Source organism: Cupressus sempervirens, chromosome 10 (genome assembly GCF_028749045.1).
Source record: "Cupressus sempervirens isolate cs-2001-9-10 chromosome 10, ASM2874904v1, whole genome shotgun sequence".
NCBI classification, from domain to species: domain Eukaryota; kingdom Viridiplantae; phylum Streptophyta; class Pinopsida; order Cupressales; family Cupressaceae; genus Cupressus; species Cupressus sempervirens.
Window position 1 is genome coordinate 809,272,530 of NC_143127.1, and position 16,927 is coordinate 809,289,456.

Below are 16,927 nucleotides of genomic sequence, written 5' to 3' on the forward strand. Positions count from 1 at the left end.
ATGGTTGTTGGTCACATTTGTTTGTATTGACGGGATTATAACCATCTGCTTTACATACCATATACAGGTTATTTAATTATTGGAAAACGAGAAAATATATTAACTGCAGAAGATGATTCGTAGAAAAACGTTTTCCAATAACAAACACATTTGATATTTGGTTTGAGGACAAAAAGTGCATTTTCATGTTTATTTTTCTTACCATGGCATTGCACACTTCATAGTTCTAATTGCGAATGTCCTTGTGAACCAGGGGAGAGGACCCAGTAGTTGAATGCTTTCTAATAGTTGTGATAGGAGTTGTTCATTTAATACCTATACTTATTGAATTAATGTCCAATTTGTTTACAACATTGTACCAATACTTCTGACTTTAAAGTTGTTCGTACAATGCTAACTACTCAAAATTGAATAAAATGTACCCTTAGTTCAACTATGGGTACCTTTTATGCACGACTATTGTTTTTTTTTTGTTTTTTTGGGTGTTTTGGACAACTTGAAAAAAAACATGCTGATATTGCATCATAATAGGTGATGTGGACTTGAAACTTTAGTTATAAGTAGATGACTCGCCAAGTAAGCTGCTGTAAAAAATTGGGAGCGATTTGAAATTTTTATGTAGGGTTTTGATAAGCACGAAGTTAGGGTGTTCAAGTATTGGGTCCTCTCCCCTATACATTTTATTGCAAATGAGGATAGAGGATTACTTCGGTTTTATTAATATATTTGACCTCAAAGCTTTTCGAGCATTTGGCGTGTAGATTACACTTCAATACTTGGTTACTTGTTTAATTATTTAACTAATAATCTTATTATTTTAATTAGCATTCTTCACCCTATTTCCTCATTAGCACCATTTAATCATTTCATGTGGTATTAAATAAATAATAACAATTATTTAAATAATCAGTCTTTAATAAAGTGGTTTTTATTATTTAAATAAATTAAATTTTGTAGTCCTGCAATTTGACCATGGTTTGCCACTAGTGGAGAGTATGGAGGTTATTTACATGTAGAACAATGGTTCTGAGATTGTTGGGCCGTTGAACCCCACCAAGAATGGTTGGAAATTTGTGCTTGTGGGGACTTCCAAGAGCATTTTAGAATTGGTTGTGATCAACATAAATACCATAGATTAGGATATTGAGATTGTGCTCCTTTACTTTGTGGAGGACAAAACCATGACAGATCTGCATTTGGCGGTGGTGGATAGACTTCTAAACTTTCAATCGTCAATTGAAATGGCCAAGAAATGGGTTATGGGACTATGTTTGTCTGGGGGCCATGCATGTTTGGTATGTTGTACTATTATCTTCACCATGGGACATACAGAGGTAGATTGACATTCAGTATTGGAGGTACATTGCTACAAATCTGGACCTATGAGCATATTGCTGTGTTTAGGCCACTTGTGGAGAGGGAGCTAGTTGAGGACATGCCCTATACATATATCTACAAAGGGATATTGGCACGAGGATCACTAGGATACACCCGGTTCTTTAGACATTAATTGGACACAATGACACAATTCATATGGAGATCGTACAGGGATTGCTTGATGTAGGATGATGATGAGATCCACCTCCCATACTGCAAACATGAGCGCTATTTGATAGGGCACATTGTGATTGGACACTTGGCAATCGAGATGTACCTTCTAGAGCTGGTAGATTGACAGTTTGGGGAGAGATAGGAGGTGCCGGTAGGTCTGACATTGTTTACACGATCTAGAGTAGAGATCAGGGAGTGGGTAGCACTGATTAGGACACAGGTGGCCTACGCACAGTTAAAGGCGCTGCAACCTACGTTGTGAGGAGTAGCAATAGATGTGGTAGATGCAAGTACAAAAACAACACATGATAGGTGGTTTGCTTAGTATTGTCCGAGGCCATTGACAGATCCAACAGTGCTGGTACCACGAGCGAGATCACAGGTAGAGTAGGGTGAGGAGGGTGATGAGGAGGGGGATGAGGAGGATGATGAGGAGGAGGATGGAGAGGACATGGGGGATGCTGATGATGATGCAGGGGATGGTGATGATGATGAGGATGGGGATGAGGACAATGAGGGAGATGAGGGTGAGGGAGATGATGAGGAGGGTGGGGATAGTGGGGGTGGGGATGGTGAGGGGGGAGAGGATGATGGCGAGGAGAGAGATGATGAGGACATAGGTGCGGATGTGACAACGATGGACTTAGAGGAGGCTCCAATGGATTATATTGGGGGGATGCTAGTACTGCTATATGCAAATTCTAGCTAGACAACTGATGGAGGTGATTAGAGGATTGAGAGGTGAGTTAGTTTAGGTTACAACAGAGAGGGATGTGACGGTAGCGATGAGGGACTAGGCTACAGAGAGGGATATAGTGATGCCCAGGGAAAAGAAAGCAGTGTAGGAGTCACATGAGTTTATTAGTAGCATCAGGGATCCTTCCTTTCGAGAGATGGCTATGATGATGACTAGGGCACATGTAGAGATACAATACTCAAGGGACTGTTATGAGATGGTGCCACCAAGGCAGAGGGTAGAGAGCTGTCGTGCATCGAGATCTCATTCACAACGGACACAGAGGATGCAGAGTAGTGCAAGGTGATGGGATCGATGAGGCCACCATAGGTAGCAGAGGGATCATCCTCGAGGCCGGATAGGGGCCGTGAGGCATGTTGACTTAGACATACTCATATGTAGAGGGGCTTCCTTTGTTTTTGTTATGCTATTTCATGGTTCATGCCTACGGGCAATTAGTATTGATATAAACCATGATTACTAACTCCAATACTTTTTGACATACTTATGAGATGTACTTATGTTATGATGACTATATGAGATGGATTATGCACATGTTTTATATGCTTTATATGGATATATTTATGCTTTTCTATGTGGACTTTAAATAATGACATTGTGTGTTGGTTAATGATATCAGATGTTTAGGAAATGATATCTTTATTTTTGCCACATGTTTTTCTCATGAATGAATGCTAATGAAATGTAAAATGATATGAATGCCATGTTTATGCATATATGTATTGCTTTGGGTTTTTTTGGATTTTTGACATATGGAGAAATACAAGATGACAATGCTTTTGGTGTATCAGAGTACGAGATCATGGTGGTGGATAAAGTGAATGTCAAAAGATATAGGAGACAAGATGAGGAACAATTAGTATGAGGTGAAGACTTTTGCTTTCATAAAGTGCACTATATGTCAATGTAGCTTTATTTTGATATGGCAGATGGAATGCAACGCATCATGACATAAAGGGCCAAAGTGCAAATGCAAACCTTTTGCGTAAACAAGCACGATGTAGACAAAAAAGCCCTTGTCCTTTCTCAGGGATATATACATGCCCTAGACACTCAAAAATACATTTTAACAGATAGAAAACAAAGAATGACCATGAACCATCTCGACCGCTCTCATAGATTAGTCTATATCATTGAGTGGTTTAGGAACATGATCAAAGAAAAAAATAAACCACTCACTAAACAATGTGAGCCAATAGCTAATTTTGTCCATTATTACTTGCTTTTTAGTGTTTTAGGTCTTCAAATAGTGTTTGACAAATTGACGATGTGATAGGTCGGATTGTTGGTTGGGTTGATAGTGACAAGTTGGATTGCTTGTTGGTTCACATTGCTCAGATGATCTGACTGTCATTCAAGTGCAATGCATTGAGTTTTAGTTTGTGAAAGTGTGAGTGTTTAAGCAAAAGAGGTGATTATCCACAGTGAGTATTTACAAGGTTTATTGCAAGCTTATGGTGGGTTTTGTGATTTTTTAGGGGTTTAAAGGATATTTGATGTTTTTGTGTCACTCATTTCTTCAGGACATTTTATGTTTTTATTGTTTATTTCAGGACATTTTATAATGTTTAGTGGGTTTTTAGGACATTTTATGATTTTTATCAAATTTTTAAAGACATTTTATGATTTTTATGGATTTGTTCATGACATTGTATGATTTTTATGGATTTGTTCAAGACATTTTATGATTTTTATGAATTTGTTCAGGACGTTATATGAATTTTTTGTTGGTTTTTTCAGGACATTATATGATTGTTAGGATTTATTTTAGGATGTTTTTTGATGTTTAGTGGTCTTTTCTTGACATTTTATGATTTTTATCAATTTGTTTAGGACATTTTACGATTTTTATGGATTTGTGAAGGATAATTGATGAATTTTATGGATTTCTTTAGGACATTTTATGATTTTTATGAAACTGTTCAAGATGTTATATGAATTTTTTGTTGGTTTTTTAGGACATGTGATTTTTAGAATTTTTTTCCGAATCGTAAGGATTCACAAGTGTTAGCTCCAATCTAATATGCGATAAATCCAATGGATAACGTGTGTGCTTAGGGACATGCCCCTGGTTCAATTTCAAACTAACACACTATGTAGGTGATATGCCCCCAGACAAAACACAGACTATGTATAGAGGCAACTGGCAATGTATGTACAGACTGATGACACTTGGGTAAGATAACAAGGGATATTAACCAATTTAGGGACCATTATCAAGGACTAGGGATGTCTTGCAATATGAAGGATGTGATCACAGAATGATAAAGGGGAAAAAACCAGATGGAATCCCGACAAATGGAGGAGCAATCAACTGCTTACACATGGTGCCTATTTGCTAGGTTTTCACCATGGTACTTGCCCAAAGTGCTTGTTTACTAGGTTTTCACTTTTGGACGTATTTTTTCTCTTGACTCAAATTTTCATGCCAAGATGCCTATTTGCCATGTTTTCATCAAGACATCCATTTTTCATGACTTTTTTCTATTTTTTTGTTTCTTTTTTAGGACTTTTTGCTATTTTCTTGTTATTTTTTTAGGACTTTTAGACATAATCAAGTATAGTACTTGTAGAAATGCATGTTGTTGATGGACACAGGCAGTGGTTCACCCTCCAGAGTCACAAGTTGATATACTCGCAACCCAAATGCTACAATAACTGCACAGGGTCCTTCCTAATTTGGTTCAAATTTGCCTGGTTTTCCTCTATGTTGCTGAGTCTTGTAGTTCATCTTTAGGACTAGATCACTGACCTCAAAATGACGACCTCAAACTTTCTTGTTATAGCTCTGTTTGAGCCAGTTTTGGTAAGCTTGCAGATGTGTCAAGGTGGCCCGCCTCCGCTCATCAAGCATTTCAAGTTCATGGATTCTAGATAATCTATAGTTTTCATCATCAACAACATCTTGTAGGGATACTCTTAATGATGGAATTTCAACTTCAAGAGGAAGTATGGCCTCAATGCCATAGACAAGAGAGTATGGTGTTGTGCCAGTGGGAGCACACACAATTGTTCTATAGGCTCAAAGAGCTGAATTTAGTTATAAGTGCCAGTCTCGACTAGAATCATTGACAATCTTTTAGAGAATTTTGACAATGGTCTTATTAGATGCTTCTGCTTGGCCATTGCCTTGTGGATGGTAAATACTAGAATATCCATGGTAGATGTTGTATTTCTCGCAGAGCTTATCAACATCTTTGTTTTGAAATGAACTACTATTATTAGTAATAATAGCCAAGGGGATCCCATGCCATAACATGATATAGTTGAGGATGAACCTTGAAATCTGCTTTCTAGTGGTGAAAGTCAGGGGGATGACTTCAACCCACTTGGTAAAATATTTCATTGTTGTGGTGATGAACTTATGGCCACTAGAGGAAGGAAGAGAAATAGCTCCAACAAGATCAAATGCCCACTATGAATAAGGCCATGGAGATATGATTGGCTGTAGTTCTTGTGCTAGTGCATGGATCATATTACTATGTATCTGGCACTTATGACATTTTTTGGCAAAATTATAAGCATCTTGTTCCCACCAATAATATCTAGCTCTTATTAGTTTCTTTGCCAGGTTCAAACCATTGAAATGACCTCCACACATACCTTCGTAAACCTTATGTAAGGCAGTTTCAGCTTCTTGCGAGTCAAGGCCTTTGAGAAGGGTTTGGTCAAAGAATCTCTTGTAAAGGGTGTCGTTGATGGTGACATTTCGAGCAACATGGTGGATAAAGGCTCGACGTTCGTTCTTGGATAAGTTAGGAGGTAGGATTTGGGCATGTAGGTAATCATAAATGTCTTGATACCAAGGGGAATTGGGACCAACAAGTTCACACATGAACTTAGATTGAGAGAGTTCACACGTTGGAATCAACAGTTGCTCGACAAGGAAGTCACAATGCTCTATGTTTTGAGGCATATCAATCATAGAAGTGATAGTGAGCATAGCGTCAGCTTGCTTGTTGTGTATTCATGGTAGTTGATATAGTAACAAATTTAGACTTGAGAAAGTCTTCCATTTGCTTGTAAGGCATTAGCTTCTTTTCTTTGGTTTCATAAAAGTCATTGACTTGTTGGATGACTAACCAGAAATCACCAAAAAACTTACAAATATTGTATGTTCCATTGGATGGCTAGCTTTAGTCTTGTGATCATTGCCTTGTATTCTGTTATGTTGTTTGTGTAACCAAATGCTATCCAGTATGATTTGGGGATTATGTCTCCTTGAGGTGTGATAAACATAATTCTAGCTCCTAAACCATTTCTTGTATGTGATCCATCAAAGTAAAGTTTCCATTCATTAGCTATATCCATGTTAAAGATGACTTCATCTGGAAAGTCGATCAACATGGGATGATCATCTATCATACGTGCTTCTGCTAGCTGATCAACTATTACTTGTCCTTTGATTGCCTTTATGTCCACATATTCTATATCGAATTCACTAAGGATCATAACCCATTTGGCAAAGCGCCCTCTGAGAGGAACTTTACTTAGGAGATACTTTAATGGGTAAATCTTGGAGATAAGCATTGTTTTCTGATGTAGCATGTAATGTCTGAGCTTTTGGGCTGCAAAGACAACAACAAGACACACTCGTTCAATGAGTGAATAGTTTAGTTCATATCCCACAAGTGTTCCATTGATGTAATAAATGGCTCACTCTCTCCCTTGTTCACTAGTCTATGCTAAGAGAGCTCCTAATGCTATTTCTGTAGTAGATATGTACAAAATGAAAGACTTTCCTAGAATAGGAACCATTAACACTGGAGGATTTAGAAGATAGTCTTTGACTTGTTGGAACAACTCATCACACTGGTTGCTCCATTAAAAGGATACTCCTTGTAAGGAAACTTGGCAAAAAAGAATATAACCGTTTCCACATAACCCATAATAGATCTGAAATAAACACGGAATTAAAATCCACATGCAAGAGAATAGACAACATACCCACAAAATTGTGACACAAGATATACCCTGGGAAACCCTCATTGAGGGAAAAAACCCAGCCTCCAAAAGCATCCATCACCATGTATTATTCAGCAAAAATACCATTGCAATACAACCACGGAAGCCTTCATGGCCATAGCCACAATCGAGCAAACTATGTGAACAAGCATGAATCCACACATCCCATGCCATGCTTTCAACCTTCAGAAATGCTCCCTTGGCTAACCTGTCAAGCCTTGTCCCGCTTGACTCTTGCCTTTTGTCTTCTCCTTTTCACTCTCTCTCTATTCTATACAACAACTACCCTTGTGGCTGCTTATATAGTAGCAAGTCCCACAAAACCACCAAGTGGTATTACATAAACCATGTGCTAAAACCATGTGCTACCTAACCCACTGACCCCACATTTAATATTGGGCATTTAATTCTTTTCCCCCAATATTAAATAATTACATGAAAAATTATCACAATGTTACAATACAACTCATCAAGAATATTCCATGGGAATCTTTACATGTTGCACGTCCATCTAGGTACAACATTACATAATAAAAATAAAATAATAAAATAACAATATTATGCAATGTGTGCAACACCCATTATCTCAACACTCCTTTACATAATAGATGTTGAAAGGAGTGACACTTATCTGCTAGCTGTGTAATGAATCTACAGATAGATTGTAATCTTCCTTGTAGACTTCTTAATGTTCTTAGAATTGTTGGAGGAGGCATTTCAATTATTGCTTTCACTTTTTCATGATCAAACTCGATGCCTCATTGAGAAACGATATACCCTAGGAGCTTTCCTGAAACAACTCTGAACACACACTTTTTTGGATTCAAACGGAGCTTATAGTTTTCCATTCAGTTGAATATTTTGTCTAAGATGCCCAAATGATCCCTTCTAGGGGATTTGCAAAGTAAGTCATCTACATAGTCTTCCATTAGGATGTGCATGAAATCATGGAAGATGGTAGTCATCACTCTTTGATATGTTGCCCCAACATTTTTAAGGCCAAAAGACATGACATTTTAGCAATATGCTCCCCAAGGACATGTGAAAGCTATTTTGTATTGATCTTTAGGAGTGATTCTGATTTGGTTGTAGCCAGACAAGCCATCCATCAGTGATAACATCTCATATCCAACTGTCATGTTTATGATGATGTCTATATTTGGTAATGGGAAATCATCCTTAGGACATGCCTTATTGAGATCATAGAAGTCTGTGCATATTTAGATGCCCCCAGAGTGTTTTTTTATTGGTACCTAACTGGATATCCACTCTACGTAATCAATGGGTCTTATGAAGCCTGCATACAATAGTTTTTTCAATTCGATTTTGACAAGGAGAGAAACTTGAGGATGCATCTTTCTCGACTTTTTCCTTACTGGTTTCACTCTAAGTTTTAATGGCAAGTGATGGAAGACTAGTTTAGGATATAATCCATGCATGTTTGCATAAGACTAGGCAAAGTTGATCCACCTTTCTAGAAAGAATATGACAAACTCATCTCTTTCCTTTGGTGACAATGAGGCTGCAAAATGTATGATATTAGGGTTGTTAGGTGTTCAATTGAAGATCAAAAGTTTGTTAATATCTAACATACTATGAGCAATCACAAAACTCAATAAACATATGCTAATACCCTTCTAATCTGCGATAAAAGCCAACTAAAACAGACAAAGAAACACAAAGTAAAACTCCCTCTTTAGTTGTAGCTCCCATGTTCTTCTCCATTTGATATAGCTCCAATTGCCTATAGTGCACACAATTGAAAGAAAAAGCCTTTTGATGAGATGATGCTATTGAGAATACTAGAAGAGTGATTTCAAGCCTAATGGATGCTAAGAGATGTAGATGTTGACAATAATATTGAAAAAAAGAAGTTGACGATCGGAAAATGGAGCAAGAAGGCCCAATTTATAGCCAACGTGCAAGAGGAGAGAATTGAATGAGAGGGTGGATGCTTGTCAATGCAAATGAGAAACTTGGCATGATATTCCTTAGGATATCCATGACACATATGACACAAGATTCTAAATGTGAGATTCTATGACATATGAGAGTCAACATGCCTAAAAGTGGAAGATAATCTATGACATGCATATGACACCTCAAAGCCACTTGTAGGATTCTATGATGCATGGAAGTCAATATGGATAAATGTGGAGGAGAATCTATGACGTGCACATGACACCTCAAAGCCACTTATAACCAAGAATCTATGGCGATGGAGGCTTATGATAGATATGTGTAAGGAATAACATATATGGATTATGACATATTTTAGCCAAGTGTAAGGATATAATCTATGACATAAGATGTCCATGTGGCAAGATCATGTGAATATTTGAATTAAAAATCCATATATGCACATAAATAAAAATTGGTAAAATGGAAATTAGAAGTGGAAAATAGAACTTAGGAAATTGAGAATTCCCATAGTTTCAAGAAGATGAATCAATTAATTAATTAAAATCAATTTATTAAGAACGTTTGGTTAGAAAGAATAATTAGTGATGCAAGATGAAAATGATTGAATTGACATAGGATTAGATTATGGGTTATCTAATCTTATAGGAGAAATTAGTAAATGATTGGCCAATTTGATTAGATAAATGTGATAATATCCTTTGATGAAATGTGATGATTATGCAAATCAACTAGGACAATAATGGGTAGATCAAAGCCATGGTCAAATTGAATGACTAATTAGGATTGATACCACACCAAGGACACATGACATGGATTAAGGACATGTGACATTTAATAGACATTGTAGATGCTACATGATCCAAATTGATTGATAGGGTTGATTATAATAACATCGAGGAACACTATCAATGTTATTAAATTGGTTTGATGATGTCACAATTTGACATTGAGGGACTTGACAATGTCAAAGATCAGTTGATAAAAATCACATTTTGACCTAGTGCTGAGAGACATGATAGTACTGAGGTCAAATTTGACGGGTTTGATAAGATTTGATAGGTTTCCAAGGCATTGAGAGACACGACAATGCCTAGGGTTTGACAAATGATGATTGATTTGAGATAGTTGACATGTTTTGGGGCTGATTTGTGATGATTTTGGGTTGATTAGGAATGATTCCAGGTTGATTTAGAGTGATTCTGGGTTGATTTGGATGATTCTGGGTTGATTGAGATGTTTTCGGGTTGATTGAGATGTTTCCAAGTTGATTCTAGAAAGTTTGGATAAAATGGGAATTGGTTTTGAAGTAATCTGCAATTTATTTGAAAGGGGATGCAAATGATGAAGGTTATTGTCAAGATATGCCCGAATGATAATCATGTTGGATAAAAGATTAGAATTAGTGAAATGAGAAAATGGGATGAGTTAGTGTGGAAAAAGCGATTAACAATAGACATGAACCATTTTTGAGCATCTACATTTTGCCTCTCTTTGATACAATGTGATTTAGAGTGTTGTGTCAAAGAAAATTGATGAAAAAGCCATAAAAGTATGCCCTAGTACAGGTGGTATATATGGGTGTCCTCTTAAGAAATTGACTAAGATAGGCATATGATAGATCAATTTGTCGACAATGGGAAGATAAAGCCACAACAATTGACGGATCCCAAATCAAATCTCAAAGATGAAAGTTATGGGGTCTGAAGTGGAAAAAAAAATCCCGACAAATATGAAAAATGCCTCTTACATGTATATCTAGGCAGCAAAATGACTATAACAGGGCTTGGAGAGAGTTTTGAGGTTATTTTCACCCTCTTAGTTGGAAGAAAGAGCTCTGGAGCAAGTAGGATGGACCAACTAACCAGGGAGCAACACCACCACCGGTGAGTACATCAAGGCTATCTTTGTGTATATTATGTTTTTTATGCATTTTGGTTTTTGTCAGGTGTCAAAAGGGGCCCATTCGGGGTCCCAGAGGTAGGTTAGGGAACCTAAACACCCCAACTATGCTCAAAATGTGACCAAGTGAACAATGAGCACACAAAGTTCACTTGGCATGCCCAAGTATGCCCTGGGCACAGTTGGGGGCCCCAACTACGCTCCAGGATGGTTCGGGGCTCCAAAAAGAGTCCAGATGGGCCTAGATTAGTTTGAAACTTAGAGCACATGACCATGACCCTAGGATAATGTTAAAAAACAAGGTAACTCAATCAAACATGGCCAAAGTGGTCTAAATTGGTTAAACTTAGGTTAGATTTAGGTCAAACCTAGTCAAATGTGTTGAGAATGGATTGAGGAAGCTAATCAAAGAGGGAGATTATAAAGGGAGATTGTTGAGAACATACAAGTATGACCAATATGATTCAATCATTGTTTTGTCATTGATGTCAAATGTACTATTTTCTGGTAAGACAATTTCTTATAAGATTTAAGTACTATCACTTAGATGATTGATGAAGAGGATTTGATCAAAAGATTTAACAATAGCACCTACAGAAAAGGTTGAGTTATGATTATGTAATGAAGTACAAGAATTAGTTAAGACAATGATGACATGATGTATTGATAATCTACTTAAGGTTACAAAGGCTGGTTACACAAAGAAAGTTTAGAAGAACAAATTACACAAAGTTTTTCTACCAAGCTTGACCAAGTGGATAGTAGGTGCTGAGAAAATTCAGTGCAAGTCGAGCAGAAAATTAGTTGGAGCTAAGTAAAAGTTCATTCTAGTGTATTCTGATTAAAAGTTTAGTTGATATTGAGCACTTAAACTTTAGTTCGTGCCAAGTAATTTCATAGTGGATGCCGAGCAACATAGTGTGTGCTGAGCATTAGAAGCTAGACAATGTTGAGCTGTTGCATTATTTAAAAGATCGCAAATTTGATGAATCAGAGGTGACAAGTTTATTTTCTTGGATTTTGTGAACCAGGTGGAAGATAAGGATGATGAGTTGGTAGCACAGACTTCAAGGTAAACCATTTTGAGGCAAATTCAAATTGGATTCTAAGAGAAGTTTCTAGAAGAGATATGGAATGTGGAATAGATACATTGTATCCTACTTAATCCATCCTAACCCTAAATTGGATGATGGAGAATGAGTGGCAAAATATATCAATTTCCTATTTATAGGAATTTATAGTCATGAAGAAATGTTATCATGTGTGAGAACCTAAGGAAGACAAGGAGTCAAGGGTTTTGCTTCATCAAGTGACCTAAGAGAAGAGCCTGCATTGACATGTTAAGAAAGAAGGCTTAAGGAGATGAATGCTTGAAGGGTTAACAAGCTATCAAAGCTGCAAAGTATGAAGGCCAAGTAGAATTGAGGACTAAACAATGATTTGTAATCTACAAATAAAGTTGTAAGTTGTATCAGATCAAGCCTTACTATTACTCTCTAACAATTGTATCAGTCTAGGGTAAATCCTTTGGATTAAGGTTGACCTAACAATCATTTATAAATCCTTTAACTAGGTGACGTTCCAAGTGAATGATCTAAAGTCCTCTAACAAGGCTAACTTCTAACAGGGCAATTGAAATCCTTTAACAGGGTCACATGTAACAGTGTGTATTATAACCTTTAACAGGGTTGGCCTTTCACAGGGCATCACTTCAGAAGAGTGAAAAAGAGTAGCACATTACTGATGGTTTTTTCCAAATTGGATTTCCACGTAAATCATTATGTCAAGTGTGTTTATGAATCTATGATGTTTCATGTTAACATTTTTGCAAGTTGATCTGACAATAACATACAAGTTTTAAGTTATTGCATAATCTTATGGATACATGCACGGTGAAGATAAATGTTTTATGGGTTCACTAAGGTGTGAAAAGTTTTGTTTATACATTTGGACCTTGGATAACTGATTCACCTCCCCCCTCTTAGTTATTCTAAAGTATTCCAACAATTGGTATCAGAGCCATTTGCTTAAAAGAACTAGTTTGAAGGTACTAGAAGCACAAATATTAATATGTCAAAAAGAGATGTACCAAAGCTTGACAGAGATAACTTTCTTGCATGGAAAATTTTGATGAAGCTACACCTTGGAGGACTTGGAGAATATGTATAGTCTACCATTACCATTGAGTATGTTGATCCTGCTAGAGCCCTAACTATTGAGGATATGAGAAAGAAGAAAGAACACAACCAGGCAATTTTGGAGATTGTCTCTACCCTAAGTTATGCTGAATTTGATAATATCAAAGGTCTTGATAGTGCAAAGAAAATGTGGGATGCCCTAGTTGCCATCTATGGAGGAGACACCAATGTTCTTAGAGCCAAAGCTAAAAGCTTCAGAGGTAAGTTTGATGAAATGAGAATGGAAGAAGGTGAAAATATTGTTCAATAGGTTACAAGGATAAAAGAAGTAGTTAATGCAATAAGAGGAGCTAATGGCAAATTAGATGATGACATTGTGTTAAGCAAAATTTTAAGAACACTACTGCTTCTTTATGCTATTAGAGTCTCGGTAATTCAAGAACTAAGATATATACCAGGGAATGATCTGTCACTTGAAGGACTGGTAGGTAGACTTAGTGCTTTTGAGTTATCTAACTTTGATAATTACAAACCTAAGAGTATTGAATCTACTTTTAAAGCCAAAGTGTCATTGAAGAAACCTAATGAGAAGAAGAAGAAGAAAAATATAAAATATGTATCTAGTGATAGTAATACGGATGAGGAGGATGTTGAATAGCTTGAAGCACTACTAGCAAGAAGATTCCATAAAGGTAAAGGGAAGTTCAAAGGTAAATTACCTATCATTTGTTTCAATTGTAATGAATTTGGTCATATTGTTGCTAGATGTCCAGAGAAGAAATATTAGAAAGTTGGTGACAGATACAAAAGTAGAAGATATGAAGATAGTAAGGACTAAAAAGACAAAAGCAAAAAGTCATGCTACTTTTCTAAAGAGGAAACATCTAATGAACATGATGATGAAGTAGTGTATGTTGCAATGAAGGACAAATCTAATGAAGATAAGGCATTTGCACTTGTGACTTGTGTGAACAAAATATAGATGGATCATTGATAATGGATGTTCACATCACATGACTGGAGAAAAAAGTAAGTTCATCACCCTGAATTGTTATGATAGAAATAGTGTAAGATTTGGTAATGATGCAACATGTTTGATAAAAGGAAAAGGTTCTATCAAGATCACATATAAGATTTTATGTGAAAATGCTCACTATGTTGAAGGACTTAACTATAATTTGTTGAGTGTGTCACAAATGAATAATTTGGGATGTAAGATTGAATTTGAAAATAAGGTTGCTAAGATATATGACACAAATGGAAGACTGATTGGAAAAGGTGATCAAACTAGAAGTAATCTATTCTATCTTAACATAGAGGATCATAGTTATTGTAAATTTTGATGACGTATGGATATGGCACAAGAGGTTATGTCATGTTAATTTTGATAACTTGATTAGTATCAGTAATAAAAAGGTTAGAGGTTTGTTGAAGTTGAAGCTTGATAATATAATGTGCAAACAATGTCAGTTAGGCAAAATGACAAAGTCAAGTTTTAAAAGTAAAACTTATACCTCTAAAATAATATTAGAGATTGTTCATACTGACTTGTGTGGACCAATTTATGTGCAAAGCTACAAAGGAGATATGTACATTATGCTACTTGTTGATGACTATTCTAGGATGATGACAATTATGTTTCAAAAACAAAAATCTGATGCTTTTCAAATGTTTAAGTGGTATTTAGCAAGAGTTGTGAAAGAAATAGGTAAAAGCTTGAAGTGTTTGAGATCTGAAAGAGGAGGAGAATTCACATCAAATGAGTTTGAGATTTTCTGTAATGACAGAGGAATCAAAAGATAGACATCTACACCTAAAACCCCTCCACAAAATGGGATTGCCAAAAGGAGGAACATATCTATAATGGACTATGCTAGAACACTCATGATGGAGAAGAATGTTGCTTTGAAATACTGAAGAGAAGTTGTAAGTACAACTATCTATACCTTGAACCATGTACAAGTCAAGAAAGGTACTTATTCAACACCTTTTAAACTATGTTATGAATACTTACCAAATGTGAAATATTTTAAGGTATTTGGAAGTAAATGTTACATTCTTAAATATTTTAGGAATGGTAAACTTGATGCAAAAAGTGGAGAAGGTATATTCCTAGGCTATTCCACAAGAAGTAAAGCTTATAAGTGTTTGAATATTAACACTAACAAAGTTGTGGAAAGTGCAAATCTAAATCTTGATGAATATACAAAAATGTATGAGGCTGAACCTATGAAAGAACCAAAAGGATATAAATCATTTGTATACTTTGATGAAGGTATGCCTATTGAAGAAGATGCTATAAATCAAACTACAAATCAACAACAAGTTTAAGTGTCTGCTGAGTCATAGGCTATGAATGCCGAGTTACATTCAAGAACTGAGCCACTTTCAGATGCTGAGTTATAGAATGAAGTTGAGGCATATTTTGACTCTCAGATTGGTGGAAATGCTGAGTTACCTAATAGAGATGCATATAGTGATTCTAAAGCTGAAAGACAAAGTGAAGAAACCAGAGCTGAACCAAGATTGTGCAAATATGTGAAGAGACATCATCTTGCTACACAAATCATCAGAGATAAAGATGCTAGACCAATGAAAAAAATAGATTGAGAAATGATACATGTTTTTTGACCATGAAGGAACCCAAATTAGTGAGAGATGCATTAGAAGATATAGACTAGAGTAAAGCCATGGAAGAAGAGATTGAACAAATTGAGAAAAATAAAACATGGAGTCTAGTTCTTAGACTAGAAGACAAAAATATGATTGCAACCAAATGGGTATTCAGAAACAAGATATATGAAAATGGTGAAGTCACAAGGAACAAAGCAAGACTAGTTTGCAAGGGATATGCACAAGAATAAGGAATTGACTATGGATAGACATTTGCTCCTGATGTTAGATTGGAAGGAGTAAGAAATCTACTTGCTTATTCTGCATACAAAGGTTTCAAAGCTCATCAAATGGATGTTAAATCTACATTTCTAAATGGCATATTAGAGGAAGAAGTTTACATAGAATAGTCAGAAGGTTTTTTTGATGTTAACATTAAGAACATAGTATGTATATTACACAAGGCTCTATATGGTTTGAAACAAGCACCAAGAGCATGGTATGAGAGACTTCAAAATTATCTTGTAAATATTGGATTTGAAAGGACTGATGATAACAACAATTTGTACATGAAGACAAAGAAAGGCATAGGTATTTTATTATTTGAAATTTTTGTTGATGATATCTTATTTGGAGGTCAAGATGCTTTATGTAAGGATTTTGCAAATTAGATGAAGCAAGAATTTGAAATGTCTATGTTTGGAGATACCAAATTCTTTATGGATTTGCAAGTATATCAGATGAATATAGTATATACATCACTTAATCAAAATTTCTCATTTTGGATTGGAGGATTTAAAACTTGTAAGTACACCTATGGTGACAGGACTCAAGTTGTCAAAGAATGATGATTCAACTAAAGTGAACCAAACACTGTACAAGTCTATGATTAGAAAATTATAATATGTGATACATAACAGACCTGACATTACATTATCTGTAGGGATAGTTGCAAGATTCTCTGCTAATCCCATGGAGAATCATTTAATAGCTGTAAAGAGAATAATTAGATATCTCAAAGGAACAAAAGAGTTTGGTCTATACTATAAGAAGAATGAGAAATTTGAATTAAGAGCATACA